The 25798-nt window shown below is 37.8% G+C and overlaps 1 protein-coding gene across 1 annotated transcript in view; it reads left to right on the forward strand.

Annotated features, from left to right (window-relative positions):
* Positions 1–25798, forward strand: part of COL8A1 (collagen type VIII alpha 1 chain) — a 146933-nt gene that overhangs the window by 69286 nt on the left and 51849 nt on the right. The window contains exon 2 of the mRNA XM_008063301.2: positions 23892–24011. The gene's annotated coding sequence lies outside the window, so the exon portion shown is untranslated. The remainder of the gene's footprint in view (positions 1–23891; positions 24012–25798) is intronic.

Below are 25798 nucleotides of genomic sequence, written 5' to 3' on the forward strand. Positions count from 1 at the left end.
ACAATTCCAAACAATTCCTGGAAACCCCTACCTCTCGAAGAAGATGGCATTTTTGGGAATTGAGGATAAAGGCATCAGTAACATATGGAGTGCATTTCCCCTTATAACACTGATTTGTTTAAAATTGAGGGAAAAACCGGTTGGCAAGGTGGACTGGCCAAGCCAATGGCAAAAGTCATTCCAGATTATCATGATTCCTTCCACGGTCCACCTCCCAGCCTGTCGGACATCCGGGCCGATGATTTATAAGCCCTGAGTTGAAAACCAAGCATGATACCTAAAAAGCACAACTTTGTCTTGGCAGAAGGAAGATCACACTTCCTTTTTTTGCTCCATATCTGCAGAGATGACATAAGGGGAACAATCTGAAGATTTTCCAGAAACAAGGTGAATTTCAAAGCACCTCAGACGTGGCTGTTATTTTGAGGGATTATAGCCTAAGGAAGAACTCCAAAACTGGGAATCAGACATGGGACCTTTCCAAGAACACAGTGACTCATCACCCTGATTTTCTCAGGTCTCCTCTGGTTTGGTTGCTGAAGGTCCTGCACCCCTGGAAACCCCTCAGTTCTAGGCAAACTGGGACAGTTGGTCACTCTAATAGGAGAAACTGGTTGAGACTCAAATATAGAGAAAGAAAGTTCCTAGCAATACTGAGAACAAGAACAACTTGCAAAACTTGAGTAAGGCAGAAAATAGTAAAAAAAAAAAAAAAAAAAACAAGATGCAGGAGGATCGCTGGAGCCCAGGAGTTCAAGACAAGCCTGGGGAACATGGAGAGACCGCATCTCTCCAAAAATCAAAAAAATTAGCCAGCCAGGCGGGATGGCACTCCTGTAGTCCCTTCTATTCGGGAGGCTGAGGCAGAAAGTTCACCTGAGCTCAGGAGTTCAAGGTTGTGGGGATATTACCACTGCACTCCAGCCTGGATGACCGAGCAAGACCCCAATTCAAAAAACAAAAATCTCATATTATAGTAGTTAATATTCATATAATTCTTGTTTTGTGTCAGGCCTCTGCTATGAGCTTTACAAACATTATCTCAGTTAATCCTGGTTACGGCCCTTAAACCGTTACTTCTTATTATTGTCCCCAGTTTACAAATAAGGAGACTGAAGAACAGAGAAATCCAAGTAACTTGCCCAAGTTCACACAAATAGTAAGAGTAGAGCCAGAATTAATACCATGAGGTACCCTGATCTTAACCAAGAGCACCCCTTACCTCTTCCACCACTTAAAGCCTTCCATGCCCCACGTGCAGCCTGTGTAAGGGTTAGGATGGAATTAGGACAGAACACACTTCTGTTTTTGCTACCCCAGGAACTTGCTAGATGCCAGATGCTCCCTTAAGAAACAGACTAAGAAAAAGAGAAACCAGTAAAGCTAACGCTTGTTAAATGGCAATTGGTTTAGCACCTCCTAAAACAGAATCCACAAGCTTCTTGGAAGAAAGCTATAAACTCTTACAGCAAGGTTACTTGAAACCTGCATCCGTAAGACCCTCAGTGCCTTCTCTCTAAAGCATTCTTTCAGCCATTGACCCTGGGCACTGGGCAACCTCTTGTGAGCTAAGCACCTTGCCAGACGGCTGCTGTGAGCCCTGGTTAATCCTCCTCTCAAGGAGCAGTGGTATTGTTTGAATAAAGTTGCCACTGTAATTGCTTGGCTTACTGTTTAAGAGTATTACAGGCTCTGGGAGTGGATTTGTGGGGGGAAAAAACAATTAAAAGAAATTTTAACAGTGTTCTATTGAATATGTAGTTGCACAAGAGCAGCCGGCTTGCCTCAGACTGGCCACTGGAGGATTTATCTTATGGAAAGAAGCTGTTTTGCTTAATCTGGTTTCCTATATAAAAAACACAATGCTGGGAGCTTGTGGCTCTGATGAGAGGAGGGGAGAAAAAGGCAGTATGGATATATCTCCAGGTTAATACTTAAAATCGGGACAAGTGGAAAACACATCCAATTGCACTCACCATGGATGCACTTAGATGACAAATTCAGACTTCTGTGTTTTAAATGAGAGCCCCTAGCATATCTCTTCCTGGACATGTCTAAAAACACATGTATTTATGATTAGTGGGCCACCACACAACTGTGGCTGTAAGGCAAGAAGCTCTATCTCTTTCTTTCTTTTTTTTTTTTCATCCAGACCATCTGTTTTTGACTTAGTGCTCTACTGGACTTCCTAAAACTTGACCCACCTCAATGTCATGACCAGGGTATTACATTCTATTTCCCCCAAGGGCGCCTTCCACTATGAAAGTAAAGCATAAGCATTTGGACAAGCTGGCTGGAAGGAAGCCATTTCTAAAGCCTATCCCATAAAATTCCCAGATTCTCAAGGAAACAAATGACTTATGGGCTCTTGATTTAGGTAGCCAGTGCTTCCCAAAGTTTTAACAGAAGTAATGGTGAAATGGAATCTATCTGAGGAACTGACCTTTGTTCTGGAGCTATTACAACTTAAATACACTCTGTATCCTACTGGTCACCTATGAGAAGCCCGCTTTATGTTTGTTGGCAATAGTCCCAGGGATCTGTTTCCATCCATCTATCCATCATTTGTCTATCCAATCACTCTTCATTCATTCAACAATTATTTGAACCATGATCTTAGTGGTTCAACAGTATGGAACAAGGCAAACAAAATTGCTTTTCTAAAAGAGCACACACAGCCGGGCTCGGTGGCTCAGCCTGTCATCCCGTGCCTTGGGAGACTGAGGTGAGTGGATTGCCTGAACCCGTGGGTTCGAGACCCACCTGGGCAAGTTGGCGAGACCTCATTTCTACAATAAATCAAAAATCAGCCGGGGGTGGTAATGCATGTCTATAGTTCCGAAAGGATCGCCGGAGCCTAGCAGGTCGAGGCTGCGGTGGCCCAGAGCAGCCACTGCACTCCAGTTTGGGCGACAGAGTGAGACTCCAACTGAAAAATAAATAAATAAATAAATAAAAATAAAAGAGCACAAACTCTAGTGGAAAGACAGAAAATAAACAATAATAAATGAAATATTTTAAGACAAAGGAAATCTTTCCAGATGACAAGTACCATAAGGAATAAATAAGAGAAAGCCATGGAGAATGGCATGGGGAAGGAGGAACCACTTTACATAGGGAAGTTCCCTCTGAGGAAATAACATGTTAGCTATTTTAGTTATTTTGGAGCAATTTTAAACTTTGAAAGAATAATATTCCAGACCAAAGGAATTGTGTATGCAGAGTCCTTAGAGACAGCAGTAAGCTCAGTGTGTCTCAGAAACCACAAGAAGGTCATTGTGGTTGGAGGAAAACGCGCACAAGGTAGCCAGTTATATGATGGAGTTGGAGGTTCATGTAGGACTTCTTAGGCTAAGGAGAGTTTGTGTTCTATTCCAAAAGCATCAGAAGTCATTGAAGATTTGGGGGCAGAGGGGTGACATGGCCTGATAGATCATTTTAATGAATCCCTATGGCTGCTCTACGGAAAAGTGACATATCAGGTGGGGGGGGCATACAGGGGTGGTCACAGGAAGAGCATTTAAGAGACTGTTGCCATAAACAAATGAGGATGACGGTGGCTTGGATTATTAGTGGAGACAGTGAGTTGGATATATTGGGGATTTATTTTAAAGATAGGGCTGACAGACCTTAGAGTTCGGTATGAGAATTGAGCTAAAGAAGAGAAACAATAATGATCTGAAATATGGGGCTTGTGCTCTTGGGGAGGCGGTAGTGCTATTTCCTGAAACTGGCTCCCTAGGAACCATCCTTATTGAGGTAGGTAGAGTGAGTTAACTGTTCTCTATTTTATTCCATATTTTCTAGAGAAGCAAGTGCTTCCAGAACTTGTATCTGTAATGACTCTCCCCAGCCTTCCAATACAGCTTTTTTTTTTTTGCATGGGTCTCAGAACAAGCAAAAATGTGTTGAAGCTAGAGCTACAAAAACTGTCAGCAAAAAGAGAACAGTCTTCCTAGGATCTGAGAAAATGAGAGAATAAACAAAGACATGGCTTTGCATTTTTAGAGTCCTCCCCTAGGAAGGAACTATATGAGTGTGTCACAAGTGGGATTGCTAAAAGTGGGGGTGGGGACCTTAAATTTGCTCTCTTGACCAACCTGAAAAGATGAATGGACTCTGGGATACCACATCTCTGAACATTCTATTGTATTTCCATATTTCATGGAGTCCAAGACAGAGAAGTAAACAGTCTTATGCATTCACTTCTCAGACTGCCTTTATTAAAATAATTACCCCTTACACTGGTAGAACCCTTTAAATCTAAAGGTAGAAGAATCTGCAGCCAGCAAATCGCTTGCTATGTGATACACGTTTGGATCCAAAGAAAAGTTGGGTGTGCCACGTCTCAGTGAACCATACTCTGTCATACACAGGTTGGTAATTGTAGGGCCAGAAGTAACCTAGTATAGAGAAGGGTGACTGTCCTCTTAGTAGAATTATTGACTACAACTGATGGGCACATAAGTATATGCATTCTAATTCTCAGGTTAGTGGGAAAGCACCCTGCTTATCTGAATTCTTACAGTCTGTGAAAATTCATCCCACCTGTGTCTTAAGCAACCGGGGAGCTCTACTGGAAAAACTACTTCTTTTTTGTATTACTATAAGAATGTGGGATACAAGAAAGGATTAACTAAATAAGTAGGCTGCATACAGGTGAATTTTGGGCTTCTAACTGGTCCTAACTCCCCCTGGTAATGAACCAAGTGCCCTTTGTGTTGTCACCGTGCTCTACTCCCTCCTCCCTCTCTCTCCTAGCAGTATCCAGTGACTGCTGATTCCTCCTTTGTGCTAATGTGGTCAGTGTTCAGGGTCCCCTTATGAGTGAGAACTTGGGATATTTAGACCTTTGTTTTTGTGATAGTTCACTTAGTGTGATGGTCTCCAACTCTATTCAATTTGCTGCGAAGTCCGTGATTTTGCTCTTCTTTATGTCTGTGTAATATTAAAGGATTAAAAAGTGACCTTTTATACAATCCAGCAATCCCTCTCCTGGGAATATACCCCAAAGAACATAAACCTTTCTACAAAAAAGACACCTGCACACACATGCTTATTGCCACCCTATTCATAATAGCAAAAATATGGAACCAATCCTACTGCCCATTAAAAGTAGACTGGATAAAGAAAATGCGGTACATATATGCAATGGAAAAAATTGCTTCTAAGACAAGCATTCTGTCAGAATGATTGAATCAAAATGCAAATTCATTGACTCTCTGAAATAATACATAAATCCATTTGTAATATTGACAGTGAAATTTTTATATGCGTGTTCTAAAATGTGCTGCAGTTTATTCAATAATAAGAATTTCAATGTGAACACTTTGTCAACAATGCTGTACAAACTAGAAAGGCAGGCAGAAAACATAGTAGTTGGCCTTTCTGTCATATAAGACTCACAATCTTCCTTCCCCCAAAAGACCTATTTAGTGGCACAAGCCACAACTGCAGTCAATTCATAGCATTTCTTTGCATGACATTTGAACCGAGGAAAAAAAGTGTTTTCCTAACCCCTTGGTGCTGAATGTTTGACATTAAAGCTTGCTATTTGCTCCTTTTTTGTCTCAATTCTCATGACTACAAATGCTATTATTAGTCATAAGATTGTTCAGTCCCTTTTAAATTCCAGTCGTGGTATTTGACTCTCTGGTCTAAACATAATAGGAAACTCAAAATCCTAATTATTCCTAAGGGGTCTAATTCTTCTTCGAATGGTTTCAGCTCCATATGGAACCAAGACCCATGTTAAATGTTAGCAATTTTATACCCTCGATTCCTTCACTGGGCTCAAAGACAACATTTCCTAGTAAAAAGTGCATAGGTTTGTATGTAAACAGCCCTGAAAAATCTCATTCCTGCCTCTGGTAAGTTAAGCAACCTTAGGAAAGTTATCAAATCTTTGTTTTGTGCTACAAATAGAAGATATTTATATGACATATTATTGTATGAATAAATGATACATATTGCACATAAAATTCCTGGCACAAAATAAGCATTCAGCAAATAGCAAGTATTATTCACTCTCATTATCATGGACATCACTTATGTAAAGGTAGGAACTAATGGAGCACTATTTTCCATTTCAGCCTATGCTTGGAAAGTCTTATTTTAGCCTTAAAATCATTCATCTGATTATAGTCAGTGGCCCCTCAAAGACATGACACATGCAACATACCAATTAAAACAACCCATTTAAGAGAAACCTAGGCTGTTAGCTAAGTTTAGTCCGAAATTCATTCTAGCTCATCCATCACAAAAGATTACATAGGTTCAAAAATGCAAAAGGAATCATTAAGTCACAAATCTTAGAGATCAAAGTGACAATAAAAATTAAACGATTGAACCCTATTTGTGAAAACTGAAACCCATCCAGATTAAGTAACTTTCACAAGGTCGTGCAACTTAATGAGTTAACATCAGAGGGAGCCCAAATCAAAATTAGGTTTATCACTTAGCACACTTCTTACTCCAGTGATGGCTCTTACACATTTTAACTAATAATGATCTTTCAGAGAGCTGGACTCGCCCAGTCTTACAAACTGGTGCTAGATAAAGTTGGGGCTAGATTATTTGTTGGCAGTGGAATTGCTCGATTGAGGAACTCTTTAAGGGGCCATCCCTCTCTAAATATTTTGTTAATGTTCTACTTGTTATTCAAGGATACCCCATTACTACATGGACAGAACACAAACATTCATTCCATTACCAAATATTCCCTTCGTTTATACTCCTGTTCACTCTATGAGACCCAGTTTCCACCTCCTCCATGATACCTTCCCTCACTTTTCTGGCCTAATGAAATCCCCTTTCTTCTAAACTCTACAGTCCCCAAGACCAGTTCACATCACTGAGGACACAGTCACCTGCTGTGTGTGATGTTCTCCCCATTCTTTCCTGCGTACATGCTATCTTACCAATTAGACGACAACCCCTTGAAGACAAGAGCCACGGCTTACGCTAACCTAATTGCTGGGAAGCAGAACACTGTGGTGAATGGGCTCAGAGGAGGTTTCAATTAATATTCAGTTGATTGGGCAGGGGGCGCAGAGAGGAGAACAAGCATTTTTTTGTTTCTCCAACCATTCTTGGTTAAGTTCTGGGAATCCTCAAAGCTAATACAAAACTGAAAACTGGCAAGTTTGATTGGGGTTTTGAACTAATTAGAACTGATTAGAAAGGGCAAGGAAGGACAGCAGATAGGCTGCTTCTAATCCCATTCCACAACCTTTTCTTTGAAATGTAGAGAAAAACCACTTGAGACTGCCCAAGTGACTGATTAGTTGTTTCTGAATGAGATTTCTGCTTCTGCAGCATCAATTTCTGGCAGTAAGTCCTGTTCTTAGAGGTGAAACTTTTTTTCCCTGGGGTAAGAAAAACTTCATTGAATCTATGTGATGAAAGATAAATAATACAGAGTTTTATGAGCTAAAAGCAGTAAAAAAAAAAAAATTCAATTGCATACTTCTTTGTACCAAAATGCCACAGAATATTATATAAGGAAGTGGCATTGGAAACATCTTAGGAAAAGTTTTCTTATTCCACCTTCTTCTTATTTTGCATAGATTTATTGAGTGCCTCATGACAATAACAATGGTGATAACAATAATAGAATATTGACTATTAAATAAGTATAATAAAAATATTAAGATCCCAGGTTCAAATGTCAAATGGTCTGGATTTGAATCCTTGGTCCATAACTCTAAAACTGGGTGGGCAAGTTATTTACCACACCTGTGCCTCACTTTCATTGCCTGCTAAGTAGAGAGAATAATAGTACTAGCTCAGAGATTCCTTGTAAGGATTAAAATAAGATATTATATGAAAAAACATTTAAGTAAGCATGTAGCACATAGTAAGTACTCAGTAATGTTAGCTATTTATCATCATCATCATTATTATTATTAAGACATATAAAGACACCCTATGTCAGGCTCTGTGTTGAGCAAATATATATATACATATATATGCATACATATATATGATATAAATCTTCTAAAAATATGTTGGGTGTTCACTAAAATATTTCAAACACTGAAAGGAGTCCCTAGCCCATAGTAGGCACTCAGGAAATAATCGTGTTGTTGTTGTTGCTGTTGTTGTTTAATAGGGTTTTTTTTAAGAGTTGTGGGGTACATGGGAAGGTTTTGCTAATAAGCAAATTGCGTGCAGATGAGATTTGGGCTGCTAGAGAGTCCTCTATTTCCCTGGTAGCGGACATGGTGTCCAGTGGGTAGTTGTGTGCTCCTTATCTTCCCCTCCTCCCTCCCTCCATCCCTCCTTTAGCAGTTCCCAGCATTTGTTGTTCCTGCCTTTGTGCTTGCATGCCCAATGTTAAGGGGCCGCTTATGAGTGAGAATATAAAGTGTACTCAGTTTTTTGTCTCTGTGATAGTTCTGTGATAAAAAACGAGGGTCTCCATCTGCCTCGTGTTGCTGCAAAGGACATGATTTGTTCTTATTTATGACTGTGTAGTATTCCATCATGTATATGTACCACATTTTCTTGATCTGGTCTATTTTCATGAGCATCTTGGTTGGTTCTCTGTTTTTGCTATTGTGAATAGTGTTGCAATAAACGCACGTGTGTGGGCGTTTTGCTGATAAAGCAATTTATGTTCCTCTGGGTGTATTCCCAGGAGTGAGATTGCTGGACTATCTGGTAAAGGAATTAGTTGTTAAAGGAATACATTGTTTCATTTGCTCTGCACCACAGGCTTGCAGTGTGGCAGACACTCAGAGTGCCACAGTGAGCAGGACAGAGTCTTTACGTTCAGGTTTGATGTGGAAGAAGGCAGGATATGCAGGGAGAACAGACAGGTCAACAGGCAATCCCTCCCCATGGTGACAGCTCTGATAAGGGAGTGCAGGGCGTTTGGGAGCTGATGTGGTAAACAACGAATCCAAATTCAAGGGAGCAGGCAATACTTTCTGTAGGAACTGACAGCCAGTCTGAGGTGTGAAGAATGAGTAAGTGTGAACCTGGCTGGCAAATCAGAGCTGATGATGCATGGCAAATCCAGAAAGTAATAAAGCATGGTGACTTCCTTTAAATAAATGTAGCTCCCTGTAGAGAGTGAGAGGTAAAGGGTGAAAGGAAGCTTGGAACTCAACAGGGCTATGAGTGCAGTGCCAGGGATCTGGACTTGATCCTAGTAGGAACAGGGCCATTTAAATCATTTCAGTGAGTTAGCGACAGTGGCTATGGAGTGATCACTCTGGTGGTTTCTTCCATCTTACTGGAGTCTCAGAATTCTAACACTTGCTCTGAGCTAGCTCAACTTTGGCATTTATTTGCATGTTGGCCAATGTGTCAGTCTACATTGTTAGAATTACAGTCATTTAGGTTTTCAGACCCAGGCCTATCTTTGACCATCTTCATGGCAGTAGTCTGTAAGATCAAAACTATTCTGAACTTTATGAGCCTATATCCTGTGAGTAGGCAGTTCTTTTTCTTTTTTAAGATGTGGGGTACAATTCAGGATTAGGTACGTAAGTGGTCATCATACAGGTGAAGTCTGGGCCTCCCACTGATTCTCACTTCACCTGGTTTGGGATCAGGTACCCTTATTGATGTTTTGCCCCACCCACCGACCCCGGCAGTGTCCCAGTACTGCCAATCTCTTTCTTGTAGCATTATGATAAATGTTCAGGATCCACTTATGAGTGATAACATGTGGTACTCAGTTCTTTTTTTCTGTGATAGATCACTGAGTATTATAGACTCTAAATCCATCCAAGTTGTTGTAAAGTCCATAATTTTATCCTTCTTTATGGTTGCATAATATTCCATCATGTATATGTACCACATTTTTTAAAATCCAGTCCTCTTTCAATGGATAGCACAATTGGTTCTATGTTTTTGTTATTGTGAACAGTGCTGCAATAAACATGTGTGCACAAGTATCCTTTTTGTTGAATGATTTGAGGAGTAGGCAGTTCTTATGAGAGCAAATCCAGTTAGATCTACTGTGTCATAAAAATGTTTTTGATTCCATATACCCAAAATTTCCCAGTACCAATCATATTATTATTGAACGAATAGAACTTTCTCTGCTAAGGTTAGAGCAAAGGAGGTAAGTTAACTTTTTGTATATGCTGACTCCACATCAGAATAACTATATTCTATTATTTTCTAATATTAAATGACAGGTGGAAAATTTACAGGGAAGGAGGTAGGTCACAAGATGTAGCAAAAAGTCCCCATATTCCTATAGACCTTCAATTTAACATTTTTTATGTCAATTTTAAATGTGCATGTACACTATATTACCATGGGTGATTTCCTATATAGTTAGAATTCTGTTAACCTGACTTATTCTTTCTCAAGATTCAAGATGATAAAATTATAAAAGGATATTAATGATATATAGACTTTCAGTAGAAGAGTTCAAGGGAATTATATTCACCAGAAGGCTGCCTCTCATATAAATGTATCATATAAGCTGACATAAACATCTGAGAGAACCTAAACTCAAACAATCTTTTCTGCCACTCTGGGCCCTGTGTGAACTGATGCATCATAGCAGAGTGGGTTGCTTAGTGGTTAATGCATTGAACAAATGAAAGAATGAGCCCTGTGTTCCAAATCCAGGACCCAGTACTGGACTACGAACCAAGAAAAGGCAAGCTGGTTTTGAAAGCAAACGTGGGGAAAAATCATTTAAGTCAAGACCTTAGAAGAAAGGTGGAGTTTCTGAGAATCAATCAAAACAAATGGGGAGGGGGGAAAACCCTCATAATGATTCTCTGACCCTCCCTCTTCCCTCCCTTCTTTGTGGGTGATTTCAGTGCGGTGATAGGAATGAGACGAGCAAAGGGGAGAAATGGCAGACAAGGACTGGCAAACCAAGGAAAGAAAGGGATGAAAAGCTCTGAAGAGTGACAGAGAGCATTCTTCAAGTCACTCAGAATTTAGGGAGTAGCACTAGAGATAGTTAAGGGCAACAGGGCAGACATGCCATCCCCCTCGCTCACTGCCAAGCCAGCACCACACTGGGTGGATGCCAGGCAGGCACACCTCCTGGTCAAAAAGTGCAAATGTCGATCCACAATTGCAAAGATGCAAAATCAAACTAAATGCCCATCAACCAATCAGTGGGTAATGAAAATGTGGTATATGTACACTGTGGAATACTATTCAGCTACCAGAAAGGACTGAAATAGTGTCTTTTGCAGAAACTTGGGTGGAATTAGAGCACACGATCCTAAGTGAACTAACTCAGGAACAGAAAACCAAGCACTATATGTTCTCACTTATAAGGATCTGCAAAGGCAAAGCGAATGGCATGATGGACACTAGAAGCCCAAGACAGGAGGAGAGAGGGAGGAGAGAAGGAAAATAACTTATCAGATACAAGGTACACAGGTGGGGGCAGTGGGTACACTTAAAGCCCAGACCAAAACTATTTGTACTCCTTGAAGCTATTGAAATAAAGAAAAAAAAAAGTGCAGTGTTACTCAGGGAACACTTAATGTGAAGCATGTGGGGAAACGACCGGGCTAAAACATGAAAAGAGGCATCCGAAATGTCAGCTAATGGCTCAGCAGACCAGTCACCCAGCTAGGGCACAGAAGCCACCACTGCAACCTGGACAGTCAGAGCTGAGGGACAGCAGGGAGGAAAGGAGTCTGGTGATGACCAAGGAGGACAAAGAAAATGGCCGGAGACCCAGGCAGATTTGTTTGAGGCAGAAAATGAATTGCTGACAACCTTGTAATAGAAGAAGAATGGCTTATATGTACAATGATTATTCTTCCCATTTTGATATCTAGAGTGTGATTAAATTCAGGCTTCCCTTCTTTAATTAGCCATTAGGCTTAATGAAGTACATTTTTCAAGTCAGGCAGAAGATGACCTTAAATAAAGGTGCGGCTTTAAGAGAAGGAGCAGGGGAGAGTCAGGCTGATGTGTGAAAAGGCCAAAGAATGGAAGGAAGTGTCCACCTTTTTTGTAAAATCCCCAAGAAGATTGCAACAGGTGATGTGGCTAACTCTCCTGTGCCCTTTGCCCCTTAATTCAAAGTTCAGCAAAAGTTTAGAATGAAATGAAGTGAAAAATTGATACTCAATTGACAATCACAGGAGAAAGAGATCAACCCCCAAAACATTGCTGCCATGAACTTTTTTCAATACTTTTAAGGATTCTTTCAATAATATGAATTTTTTATTCCATAGTACATATGTTTTTGAAATATAGAAACTGCCTACTAAGGGAACTCTGGATGTCATCATGTTCTCAAAAGATTCTTTTTGAGGCAACTAGGGTCTGTGACGCATCATCGTGCCAGCACTTTTTGTCTGTTGCTTATTGTTATTTTATTTTTTCCTCACTTGCCAAGGTTTAAAATTGGATACAAGATAAAACAAATTTTTGAAGAAGGTTTCAAGAAAACAAAAGACTCTTTTTGTTAGTATGGGCTTTGCACAATTTCAAGACATGAAAGACAGAAAACATATTTATGTAAGTAGAAGAGATTGAGAATTGCAACTTCCTTTCCGGTGTCCTAAAAGTTATTTAGTAAAAACACTTATAGATGATACCAGTGATCTTACAAAACATTCAGGCAATAATAAACTGAAAAATGACTTAACATATGTAAAAACTCATGCCCTATGACATGAATGTATCAGATAAGCAGGAGTAGCTACCTGAGAGGACTTATTTTGTAATATGTGAGTTGTATCTCAATAAAAATTAAAATGTAATTTAGAGGTTCTTGCTTGAGAAATTAGTGATGAGATGACACACATTGACCATAGGATGTTAAATTAATGATAGTCAAGGGAAAATAGCTGCTCCTTTTAGCCAAAGGAATACATGGAATATATTTATAGAATTGTTGAGTATTATAAGTTGATAAAATCTTAAAATTATTTTGCCCATCTCCACATTTTATAGTTACAAAAAACAAGGTATTTCTCCCATCATGGTATCTAGAGGTAAATTGCTTGCCCAAGTTGTTAAGAGCTAAGAAGCGGTTATCAAAATCCTGAGACCATCAGTGACTTCATCTGTTCCAAGAAAGCAAAGAGTATAAATGTCAATGTTCTTGTATGTTGCTATGCTCTAATAAAGAAAGTCTGATTGGACTAAAGAAATAGGACATAGTGATGTGTCAATAGCTGTAGAATAAACTTCATGAAATCAGTTATGGAAATTTATGATTTTAAGGGATACATAGCAAGTTATCTTACCTTGAGGAAAAAAGAGGCAAGAGTTAAAAAAGAAAAAAAAAAAAGAATATATATAATAGATAACGCCTGAAATCAGAGTCATGCGCTTCCAGGAAAGAAACCTAACGTATGTGTTCAACAACTGTATTAAGAGAAATATCTGTTGGTGGGTAGCATTCTCCTTCTCTAATGAGGAAAGAAAAGGAAATGAATTTAAATTACAACCAACCGAAGGAATTTAAGATCGGTGAAAGACCTTACCAGCAGTGAAGGTTTTATGAACCCTGGAAAAGATTCCTGGAGAGATTTTCAAATTCTCTATCTGGACATATTTAAAAGAAGAGAGAGATACCTATCAACCTAGGGTAGTTGAGGTAAAGACCTGCCTGGAATTTGCTTGCAGCTGAATTCCCTGCAAGTCAGATTAATTCCTAACAATGTTCATGACATAAAAGACAGTAAATGCTAGACAATGACAAGCAATATTACCTCTTAAAAACAAAAAATGAAAAAATAAAAAGCAAAATGCACCCAAAGTGATCATTTTCTTGGAAAATCAATTGGCATATGCTAGTTGGTTATAAGTGGAATGTACAATTATAATACATTCTGGTTTTGTTGTTTTTTTTTTTTTTCCTGTGCAAATTTGCCCAGATTAGTTTTACTTAAAACTATTTGAGCCTGGTGTCCAGTGGAAAGAAGACTAATGAAATCTCTCTGGCAGTCTATGCCCTGCTTAAGGCATTTTAATTTTCCTTCTCTAGGTTGGGTACAACCAAATCTCTTAGAAAAACTAAGCCTAAGTAGCCATTCATGTGCCATCAGAGTAGATGACTGTGAAGGACACACCTTCTCCCCCAACTTCAGAGGAAAACTTCTTTCCCTCTCAATTGGAAGGAGCAGGACAATTCTATCTCCACCACCTCCGGTCTCCTTCCTTATCTTCCCTGAGTCCTCACAAGTTCTCTGCAGTCTACAGAATTTCTCCTCATTTCCAGCACACACAAGCCATGTGCCCTAACAGTTCATGTCAGAATCCTCTAATTCGTTGTACATCTGTGTTTATGCAGCTGTGCATCTGTTTACTCCATTGTGTCCACCACATCTACTGTCTGGTTTTTGTCGTGAGTTCCTGAGGATGAGGGATGAAGTCTGTTGAACGAGCTTTGCACAACACGGCATGTGCACTCACAGGTGGGCTCCGTGTGACCATGCTTGCCAGTAATGGTTCCTGACATGGCTGGATGCTTACGCCCTTCCAAAACAAAACAAAACAAAATCTTGTGAATTAACTAAAGTTGGAGAGAGAGAATTCAGTTTGCAGAGTCTGTGGTCCTTTTAAATGTCGCACACCAACACCTAGTTGGCTGTCAGAGGGCGGCTGCATTTCTTTGGCAGTTTGCCCTCCACTGGGACTCCCCCCACCTCCCTCCTCTTGTGTAAAAACCTGTTCTTGCTGGGGTTCTTAGCTCAGTGCATGGTCTGTCAGTGAGCACGTCTATACAAGGTTTGTACATCTCAGACATACCACAGAAGGCTATCAAGTTCACAGTATCTTGGTTTTCTTACTTCATTATGTTTATAGTCTAAAGGGAACAAAGGTCATTTTTCCCAAAATTAATATTTCTTCCTTTCCACTTATCCCACACACCTCCTTCCAACCTTCCTTTACATCAAACTTCCTCACTGACCCAAGAAGACAGAGGTAAGTCAATCATATTTGTTGGGTTAAAAATGCACAATGCTCTTTAAAATAAAACATTTAGCAATAAAAATTTTAAAATGTACAATGCTTTTTCATCTCTAGAAGTCTTCAAAGAACAAAATGATTGATAAAAATGCTTCTCTCAGGGAAAACACGAAAAAATGACATTTTATTTAATTCAACAAATGTTTTCCAGGTACCAGTTATTAGCCACTTATTGTGTGCTAGGGATAGAGAGGGGAACAAAATATTGACTCTGGCTTCATATACATGAAGGGGTCTGTGTGTGTGTGTAAAATAAATTAAGTTAGCATTAAATGATCCTAAATATAAGAGGATTGTTTCATTGTTGGATAGTGATGAGGATTAAATGTTATAAGTATGTAAAGTGTACTTAGCACAGAGCCTGGAACATAGCAAATCCTCAATAAATAATAGCTGTTACTACAGAGTCATGGTTTAATTTAGAAGATTTTTTTAGAGCACTGTCTTTGAAAATCAAATTTTACCTCAGATTAAGGGCAAAATAGTTTGTTATGGGGAGAGGGGAGCAATCACACTCAAAATTGAAGAAAATATCTTCTAGAACTTTGAGGTCAATATCTTCCACCAAAAATTAAACTTAGCCATGTCCTGATGTCCAGAGGGAGTCTGTCTGATTCTCGTTTTGCTCTTTCTGTCAAGATTCTGGAGTGTTTAAGAACCTCAGTCATATCACAGACACACACAGCACATATTTCTCATACACACACAGCACACTCCTTCCTGCTTCCTCCTACCATGGTCTAGATCATGGTTATTCTGCATGACAAGTGACTGCCAAAATACATCTGAAGTTTTCCACATTTATTTTGAAGGGACATAAAATGATTATTTCAGAGCATCATCTTAATGAATTAGCTGTTACTGAATCAGTATTGATAATTATCCTTAAACAGGAATAAATCAACTTTTAACCACAGGAAAAACTAAATCAAATTTTAGTCACCCAAGGCATTTTTTTTAAATTTTCAAAACCAAATTGCTCACATGTCATGTTGGGTGAGGTATAATATTGAATTAATCAATTACTCCATTAATTAACTATATGGTTGAATATATGAATGAATCATAATGAGAGTGCCAAGACAACTGAATGCAAGAATGTCATGCCATAGCTAACCCAAGCAAAGGAATCCACTTACCTCCCACTTTTTGATTCAATGTAAGATTTGCTCTATAATCTCAAGTATCTAGATAAGTAAAAGGAGATCTCATGCCTATTGTCCTTGAATAGTTACCATTATAACCTCAATATTTTCCTGAACTCTGTTATTTAAAAGGCTCCTGTTCATATTTTGAATCACCATTATATCCCAATATTTTATCCTGTCTAAAGGTTTATTAACTGTTTTATTTGGGGGGAAAAAAAAAGGAAAGCTAGTATTTCACCTTCCGTATTCCTCAACAAGGATGAGGAACTTTTGAAAAGCATTTGATATATTTCCATTTACTGCAAAAGTATCACAAGGATACACCCAGAATGAACGTCTCATAAGTATTTTTCTGTTAAACATCGCCACTTACATTTTCATAGGAAGGCCAAATTTTAGCTTCCAAATATAGAAGCTTCTGTTCTATAGCTCTCCAAACTAAACTTGCTATTACCCAAATTTATTTACATATTGAAGTATTAATTAATTTCTCGCTCCCACCTTCTATTCCAAACCAATAGAATCTAAAGATTTCATATACACTTTTGATATTTAGACATTTTCAATCTTTTCTTTTACCAGATTATTTAAAGTTAGCTTCTTTGAACTTTTTAACCATTAAACATGGTCATAAGACCGTTAAATGCGTTTTATAAACAAAGGAAAATTAACGTCTCTCTAACCGTAATATACTTGAAAGAAAGCCGGTGTTCCGGCAATCCAGATTTTCATTGGTGGCTTAGTACAACTTTAGGGAATTTTTCACCCCTTCTAAATATCAGAATTTAGTTGTTAGTTCAGAATTGATCCTGTTTCAGTAGAAACGGACTTTACAACCCCAGAGTTTAATCTGAGACCATTCAATCTTGGGTTTTTGTAAAAATCAGCTGAAGGATTAAGGAGTCCCTTTTGATAGGTGAAGACAGGGAAAAGGGCCCTTTCCACCCTTTCCTTCAGTTCTTCAGACATCATAAGCAGCGGGGAGCTCATTCAGATGTACCACTCCATGGGAAGCTAAGAATAACTTCCAGGAACCTCAGGGTGACTCACCCAATTGTTTTTTCCTAAATCCTGGCATTTCTATACACCACAAATGGCAGTTCCCATGGAAATCTACCTGATTAAATCGTGCCTGATTTAATAGCATTGTTGGTCAATGAACATTTGTCATGCTCTAGACAACTGCCACAAATCGGTAAAATAAAATATAGTATCCCTTGAAAACCTTGAAATTAAACTCTAGGACGTTGTCAATGAGATAAGAACAGGCAGTTCCTTTGTTTTGCTGATCCCTGATTCACCAATCTTCTTCTTCAACGTTGCAGGAAATAGAAACTTTCCTCACTTACTGCATAGTTGTAAGAATTAAAAGGGACTGTGCTGATAACACAATTAGGAAGGAGACTGGCCCTAAGGACATGTTTAACAAACATGTATTTCCTCTTCCTTCAGGACCCGTGAGAATGTGGCCAGCCTGCTTTGTGAAAGAAATTCAAAACTAATGAAGATAGACTATGTTGAAATACTTATCTAAACCTGTGTCTGATCATCTGTGATACTGTTATATACCTTTTTTAGTGTTATGGCATAAGTAGCAATTCAGGGGTTTTTTAATGTGTTTTATGGAAGTAGGTATCATTACTGTAGAATTCTGTGATCCTACCTCGATGTTGAGACCCTATCCCTAGATTCTCTGCATCCCAGAGTGAATGATACCAAAAGGAACAGCTTCACTTCCCAGCCACTCAATGGAGTGACTAAGACCTCTCTTCATTCTAGTGGTTTATATTATGCCAGCCTCTTAAAGTGAAACTCTTTTTTCAACACTTTCAGTGCTGAAAGGGAAGTCTTTTTACTAAGATTTGTTACTTATCCAGTAAATAAATCACATGTTCCACAGCAATGAAAATATTGGTAGGAGGTGAACATTTTTCATTTCAAAGCAAGGAGCCTGTTGAGTGGTGATCCAGTTTTTAAAGTATTGATTTGACAGGGAGCTCTCATCACACTCCTGAACTAATTTTATGCTGTTGTGATTTTGTTTGTGGCTTTTTCTTTGCTCAAAATTGCAGCTATGTACTGAACTCTAATCAGAACCATCAAAGCCTTTTAAACTGCCCATATAGTTTACAATTTCTGTTCTTTTTGAAAATAACGTCAAGTGCTGTTTCTTTTGTACTGCTGAGTTCTGTGTTTCAGAAGTATAAAAAGTATTTATTTGCAAGGAGTTCAGTAAATATTTCTGGAACACCTACCATGTGCCAAGCCTGGTTGTGGTTGCAAGGGATGTTATAGTACACAATGCAAGTGCCCTGTTCTCCAAGAGTGGTTCGGAGGGAGGAAGGTTGGTGTTGAGAGAGACCATAAATGAACACAATGTATAATTAAGTAAGGAAGATGTAACTGACACTACAGATTAGAATTAGATTAAAGATATATGAAAATGAGTGGCTGACTTTAGGTTTGAGAAAGTGATACTCAAGTGGAGATTTAAATGGTGAAGGGGCCGGCTGTGCAATGTTCTGAAGGAAGACCAGTATAGGGCAGAGGAAGAGCAAAGCCCTAAAAGTGAGGACCGGCACTATGTTTTCCATAAGAAGAAAGCGAGCGTGGCGATGGGTGAAGGACAAGGGAGGGGACAAAGGTGGAAGGTAGGCAGTGTGGGAATCATATGGGCATAGAAGCCAGGAGAGGAGTTTAGATTCATTCTAAGTGCAAGAGGCAGGGTGTGTGAGCAGAATAACATGATCTGACTTACATTTTTCAGCATTAACCCATCTGCTGTGTGGAGAGTAGAGCAAGAGTGGATGTATGTTTGATACATTTGGAAACATTGGAGGGATACAAGCAAGTCGCTGGACTCATTCATGTTTGCTTCTGTTTTCAAGATCTCTCTGACTTATGGTGTAGAAACTAGACTCTGGTAGGAAGGGAGCCAGTGTGAAATAACTTTTAGTGAATGTGGAAAGTGGTGTTAATTTGGATATAAAGGTCAGATGGTGTCCTTGAGTTGTAAGAAAAGAGGCAACACTCATCGGGAAACTATTGTGCTTATTATTTATAAATACATAAATATAAAACTATTATGTACTTTATTCACAAATACATAAATTCATTTAATTAGCACTACATTCAACAGGATAGGTCTTAGACCATTTCTCTTAAATGAAAAACCGGAGAGGTAAATCAACTTGGCAAACATCCAGCAAAAATAAATGGCAAATCCAGGATTCAAAGTTCAGTCTACATGCCTGTAAAACTTCACATTTTTTCTGCTCTGCTATGGGTCATTATAAATAGTAACACAACATTCTGTGATATAAAACATTTATCATTTGTTGAACTGTATTGATTGATATTTAGCTTATTTCTATACTTTTTCTCCTATAAGTAGAATTGTAACTACATTTTCTATATTATTTTACTTTATTTCTGGTTAGTTCATTACCTGAATTCCTAGGTTCCTAGAAGCATCAAAGAATGTGGATACTTTTTAAACTCTGGGTATATAATATCCACTTACTTTCCAGAAAGTTTTTGCCATTTACACTTTCACTTAACCCAAGTCAACACTAAATATATTTTCATCTTCACCAATTTGATAACCAAAATTTCAATTCCATACTGTAATTTAATTGCCTTTACTTACCAATAATGTGGAAGACTTTTTTATTATTAGCTTTTTTATTTCTTATTTCATGAATTATGTGTTCATTTAATGTCCATTTTCCTATATGGTGTTAGTATTTTCTTCTTGGTGATTTGTAAGCGCTCTTTATAAAGGAAGGATAATAAGACCGTTTGTCAGTTTTTTTTGCAATTAGCTTTTACCAGAGTGTCTTTTATAATCAATTTTTAAGATTGTATTGTAAAAATCTTATACATATAAGAGGGGATAATCCAGTTCTCATAACTGCATAACAAACCACATCAAAACTTAGCAGCTTAAAACAACAAACATTTTATTTGATCTCACAATGCTATGAGTCAGAGATTCAGGTAGGTCTGGGGGCTTTTTCTGCTCTCATGGCTTACTCACCTGGCATCCTGGCTGATCTGAAGGGCCCCAAATGGTATTACTCACATAGTATCTGGCTGGGATAGGAGAAAGGCTGTGCTTTGCTGGCACTGTCAACAGGAACACCTGCACATGACCTCTCCTGCTTGGTGACCTCTCAGTAGTCAGACCTCCTGCTTGAAACTTGGAGCTTCAAAAGATGGTGATCCCTCAAAGAAGACAGTAGCTTCATGGCCTTTTGTGCCTCAGCTACAGAAGTTACACAATGCCTCCTCCACTGTGCTCGACGGGTCAAAGGGTTCATAAGCTCTCTCTCCTAGATTCAGTGGAAGGGGACACAAAGGAGCCATGCGCCATGTTTTAAAACCTCCAATAGAATATAACATTTTTTTTCTTAAATTTTGGATTCAGGGAATACAAGTGAGTGTTTTTTACATGGACATATTGTGTACTGGTAGGGATTAAGTTTCAGGTAGCCTCAGATAGTGAACAATGTACCCAATGGATAACTTCTGAACCCTAATCTCCCTCCCCAACCTACTCCCTGATAGCATCCCCAGTGTCTACTATTTCCGTACCTGTGGACAGTTAACTCCTACAAGTCAGTGAGAACATGTGGTATTCAATTTTCTGTTCCTGAGTTAGGATGATGATCTCTCTAGCTACATCCATGTTGCTGCAAAGAACATGATTTTGTTCTTTTTTTATGGTGTTTAGTTTTCCATGGTGTATATGTTTTCTTTATTCTGTCAATCATAGATGGGCACTTAGGTTGACTCTATGATTTTGCTATTGTGAATAGGACTGCAATGAACATACAAGTACAGGTATCTTTTTTCATGTAATGATTTATTTTCCTTTGGGTAGATCCCTAATAGTGGGATTGCTGGGGCAAATGGTAGTTTTATCTTCTTTGAGAAATGTTTATACTGTTTCCCATAGAGGTTGAACTAGTTTACAATCCCATCAATAGTATAATATTTTTTAAGGAATAAAGTAAACTCTCCTTCACCTTTCAATCATGTTCATGATTTTTTATATGCAACTAGTTTTTAGGTATTAATATACTTTTTTCTTTATGGTTTCTTCCATTGCTTTGGAATTCATTTTTTTAAAAATTACCTTCTAAGTGTTTGTCAGCAAACTCCAGGAAATTGCCAATTAAAATATTTCTAAAATTACTTTGTGGTCTAAGTATTGTAGTTGCATTCATGTAATTTAATTCTTAGTCTTTTTCATTCTTATGATTCCATCAGTAGCACATTTGAAAATTCATCCAAAAAATGCAGGTTGCATCATACATTTAATTATGCAGTTGCTATGTAGAGAAGAAGAAAAAAATCTAAATAGTTCTTGCTTAGTACTTTGCCACATTTCTGAATCATTCTTTCAAAATGAACTGAAATACAGTGAGTTACAGATCACCTGTGTAGCTAAATGTTTCCCTTCTAGTCTTGCAATGGTGCTTGAATATTGAATAATTTAATTCATTTCACAAATGGTGATTGTAGCACTCTTTCTTACAGTATTATAAATGGCAAAGGTTTTTTAAAAACTCATCACATTAACAGCAAAAAAATATTAATTAGAAATTATTTTAAAGGGCATTCTTCTGGATTATAGAGAGAAAAGAATCTCTGCTAAGCATATGTAGTAAAGATTCACTGTTAAATGATGATGCTTAGTCTCATGGTCTACAAAGGGAAACTGAGGTCTCTTCAGTTGTTTTCTCTGCTTCCACTACTGCATTCCAAAAAACGATTTCATCAACTACCAAGGTGTGAATCTATGAAAGTTGTTCAGAAAGAAATAAATTGAGTAAGACGCAAGGCACACACATAATAGTGCTCTTCAGCATTTCTATTTATCTTGTGTATCTTCCTCTTGTTTTATTTTTATCATAATCAGAAAGAAAAAATGAATTTTAGAAGACGACAACATTGGAAAAAATTGTATTGTCTGATACAATTAATCACCATGCACTCAGAGACTGTATCTAGTTTCCTTTCAACACTCTGTCTCCAACACTAAGTATTATACCTTGCACATACTCGCTGCTCAATAAATATGTATTGAAGAATAATATGAAGAGAGGCACAAAAAGTATTTCTAGGCCCATTCCTGATATCCAATATGAATCTGGAGTGTTGTTTTCATGGAGAGAGCTATGTTTGTAGGGTGTCTACTTCATATCTGTCTGCATTTTCTGCTAGTTTCCTGCAAGAAGTCATACCGCATGAGAGGGAACTAGAAATTCAAGCTCTTGAGTGCATGCACCATCACCAAATTTGTTAGTAGAAACAATTTCATGTCCCATGGCTTTCCAAAGACAAAAGATTCTCAGATAACTTATGGCTAAACCAGAGTTGATTTACATCTGTATATCTACAAATTGCACCAAAGTTCCAGATGCTGCAGTACCCACCCTTCAGCCTGAACACACATTATGCAGCCTCCGTAGGGAAGGCTACATGTCAGAGCCTGGCCTTGTGCTTTGGGGACACTACTGTTTATGGACATTCGCAACCAGAAGCCATTCAAGCACTTCTTTATTTTGTGTCAAGTACCAAATGCAGAGAAACTCTAGAAGTACATCCTCCAATATGATAACAACTCACCACATGAAGTTTAATGAACTCAAATTAATTAATATTAAACAAGCCCAAGAATTAAGTTCCTCCATCACCGTATCCACATTACTAGAGCTCAATAGCCACGTGTGACTTGTGTCCACCATGTTGAACAGTGCAAATATGGGACATTTCCATAATTACAGAAAGTTTTATTGGGCAGTACTGGTCAAGAATATACTGCTTAGAGCACATTGCAAACATTCTAAATTAGATACCCAATTCTATACTTATTTTCTAATTAACCAATTCTGGTTTTCAAATCTTTTCATTTATATAAATGCCTGTTAAAATCCTTTGTTGGAACAGCAAATATAGATATTTCTTAAATAAGTCTCTGTGAAACACACCAAAACAAAATAGTGGTTATCCATTATTTAACCTGGAGTTAAATTCCTGAAGTTCAGTTTAAGTGGAGAGAAGTTCTATATGAGCCATAAAAAATGTAAATTATAGAGTATTTATATGGTACACTCATATGAAATGTACATTTGTATGATTCATTTTGAAATTGTACAAAAAGCTCAAATGAAAACATAAAACTATTGCCATATAAAAATCTTATGAGACCTGATCTGATAAATAACTAAGAATAATTTCTAACTCAAATACTGTTGTATACAAGTTGGATGGGAAATGTGCTGTCCCAAAAGTTTCCTTTTCTTAAATCCACTTAACTTTTCTCTCCAAGGTATAACTCCTCTTAGGTTTTTTTCCTCTGTATCAAATGTCCAAACTCTTTCTAAATGATCTCAAATCTGTATTAATAGGAATTAAATTAATGAGAACTTAGTACACAATATAACCATGAAAAGCAATAAAAATACACAATACATTGTTTATTTGGACAAAGACTATGTGCAGTATATGCACAAAAATAAACAAATGCATACTTGATTACATAGAAACAAACAAACAAAAAATCCTAATCAGCATAGACGGATATCTAATATCTCCTAAAAATGCACTTAAATTATGGTAAATAAAAGCCTTTTTAATGAAGTGTGTATTTGTATATTCCTATTATGTAATTTTTCCTATGGTCCCAAAACAATATACCTTGGATTTAATAATCTTATGATTCAAAAATGATCGACTTTGATGATAATTCTGCTTCTTACTATCTATCCAATTGAGTTAAAATGTGTCCTCTTCTTTCTACCTCAGAAGTTGTTCTGGAAATAGAGCAGCGTCAGGTGAAGAGACAGAAGCCAGCCCAAGGGCCGCCACAGGAAGACACAGGCAAGGACACTGGTCCTCGATTCTGCTGGCCAGTCAAGTCTAAATGTAAGTGTGAGGAGTAATGGAGGGTAAGGAAGGGCTCCGGGTGGTCCCAGGTGAAGCAGCAAGTCGCTGTCCCTGAACACAAAGACAGTTAGCACACAGGTGTCCAGCCTGTGTGTCCTATCTCTCATCCCCATCTCCATCGTTGAAAAAGCCTTGAGACCATCGCTACTAATAGCAGGTTTTTAAATCCCCTATAGTAAAATACATGTGCAGAGTGTGATCCTAGCTGATTTTTAAGTCCAGGCATGTTGAATAGAGTCTTAAAATAATCATTTCCATAGAACTTGACTAGGTATCCAAATGTTCACCAGATGCTAGCAGCTAGAATTTGCAGAGGAAAATTGCTAACTTAAGCTTCTTTTCATGATTCAGCAGAGGGCTTTAAGTAATAAAAGATCTGGAGATTTGTAAAATAAATAATTCCAGTGCAAATGGGAAAATTAAAATAATCTTATCATCTCCCAGTCGTGTCTATATGTGTTTTTCTACCATTATCATATTTCCCTTAATTGGGCCAATTTTTTTTCTGGCTGATATTTTATAGTTTTAAGTTATGAACTGTAATGAAGAAATGATTCCTTTCAGATGACTGAATTGATATGTACTAAATTATCCTAAAATCAATCTAGGATGTATGAAACAGAGCATGATATGACAAATATGGTTTTACTCATATGTGGCATTGAATGTATTCACAGTTTAATAATAATAATAATAACAGCATGCCAGAATCCCTTTTATCCCCTAACTGATAGCTCAGTAGAAGCAATAAAAACATAAAGTACATCATTAACTTTCAAACTTTGATGAGGGAAAAAAAGCACAACATACCATCCATTTCTGACAAGTAGACATTATCTCATAGTATCCACTGCCATCCTATGCTTATAACCATCGCCTGGTGTTAAGTGTGACTTTTGGATACACGACTCAATATTTCCTAGTATATAATAGTACAATGGTTTCTATAGTCTAATTAATTGTCATCATAATTGAAAGAATGAATTGTTAAAATTCCTCAGGTTTTTTTTTTTCCTGTTCTTACTGGGGGCCCACCTGAACAAAAAGAAAACCCAGCATCCAGTCCTATAGTGAATGCCACGTGACCACATCCTGTCTCCACATCCTGTCTCAAATGAATCCATTCAGAGTTTTTGGAGAAAGACAAATACATTAATGGTTTTTCTAAGGTATTACATTTTTAATATAGGTGCCACTAATTATTTTGGCTGGATTCCATTAAAGTCAGATGTTCTCCATATGAAATATTTATAATGCAAACCCACTGAATAAAAAAAAATACACACTCATTTAAGCAGCAAGTTATAGGACTCACGCTAATCACAGATTTCAGAGAAGCCGAGGAAAGAGGCATGATGTGGAAGACATTCATAATGTCAGGCCCTGAACTCAATTCAGAGAAACTTTATAATTGTTGCAACCAACGGCAGCCTCAGCTGCTGGATTCCTTGTAACAAAATCTTACTGCCAAGGGCATTGATGGGTTTGCCCAGTAAAAAAGTACAATAATAATGTTAAACTAAATCATAAAAATGCAGAAGGTGGTTATTACAGGACAGAAGAGAGAAACTGCTTGTAAAGTTATGGTGGAAATATCAAAAATATATTTTATTGGACGTTTAGGAATCTAAGCTCTTTGTTTTTAAACTAGGGTGCAAAAGCAATAAAACGTAAAGGTTACTCAATAAACGATTTCATTTAATGGTCAACAGCAATGATTCAGTAAGTGAAAATAAAAATTATATTTATCAAACATAGTTATCAAT

Source organism: Carlito syrichta, unplaced genomic scaffold, assembly GCF_000164805.1.
Source record: "Carlito syrichta isolate Samal-C Ts95f unplaced genomic scaffold, Tarsius_syrichta-2.0.1 Scaffold306732, whole genome shotgun sequence".
Classification (NCBI taxonomy): Eukaryota; Metazoa; Chordata; class Mammalia; order Primates; family Tarsiidae; genus Carlito; species Carlito syrichta.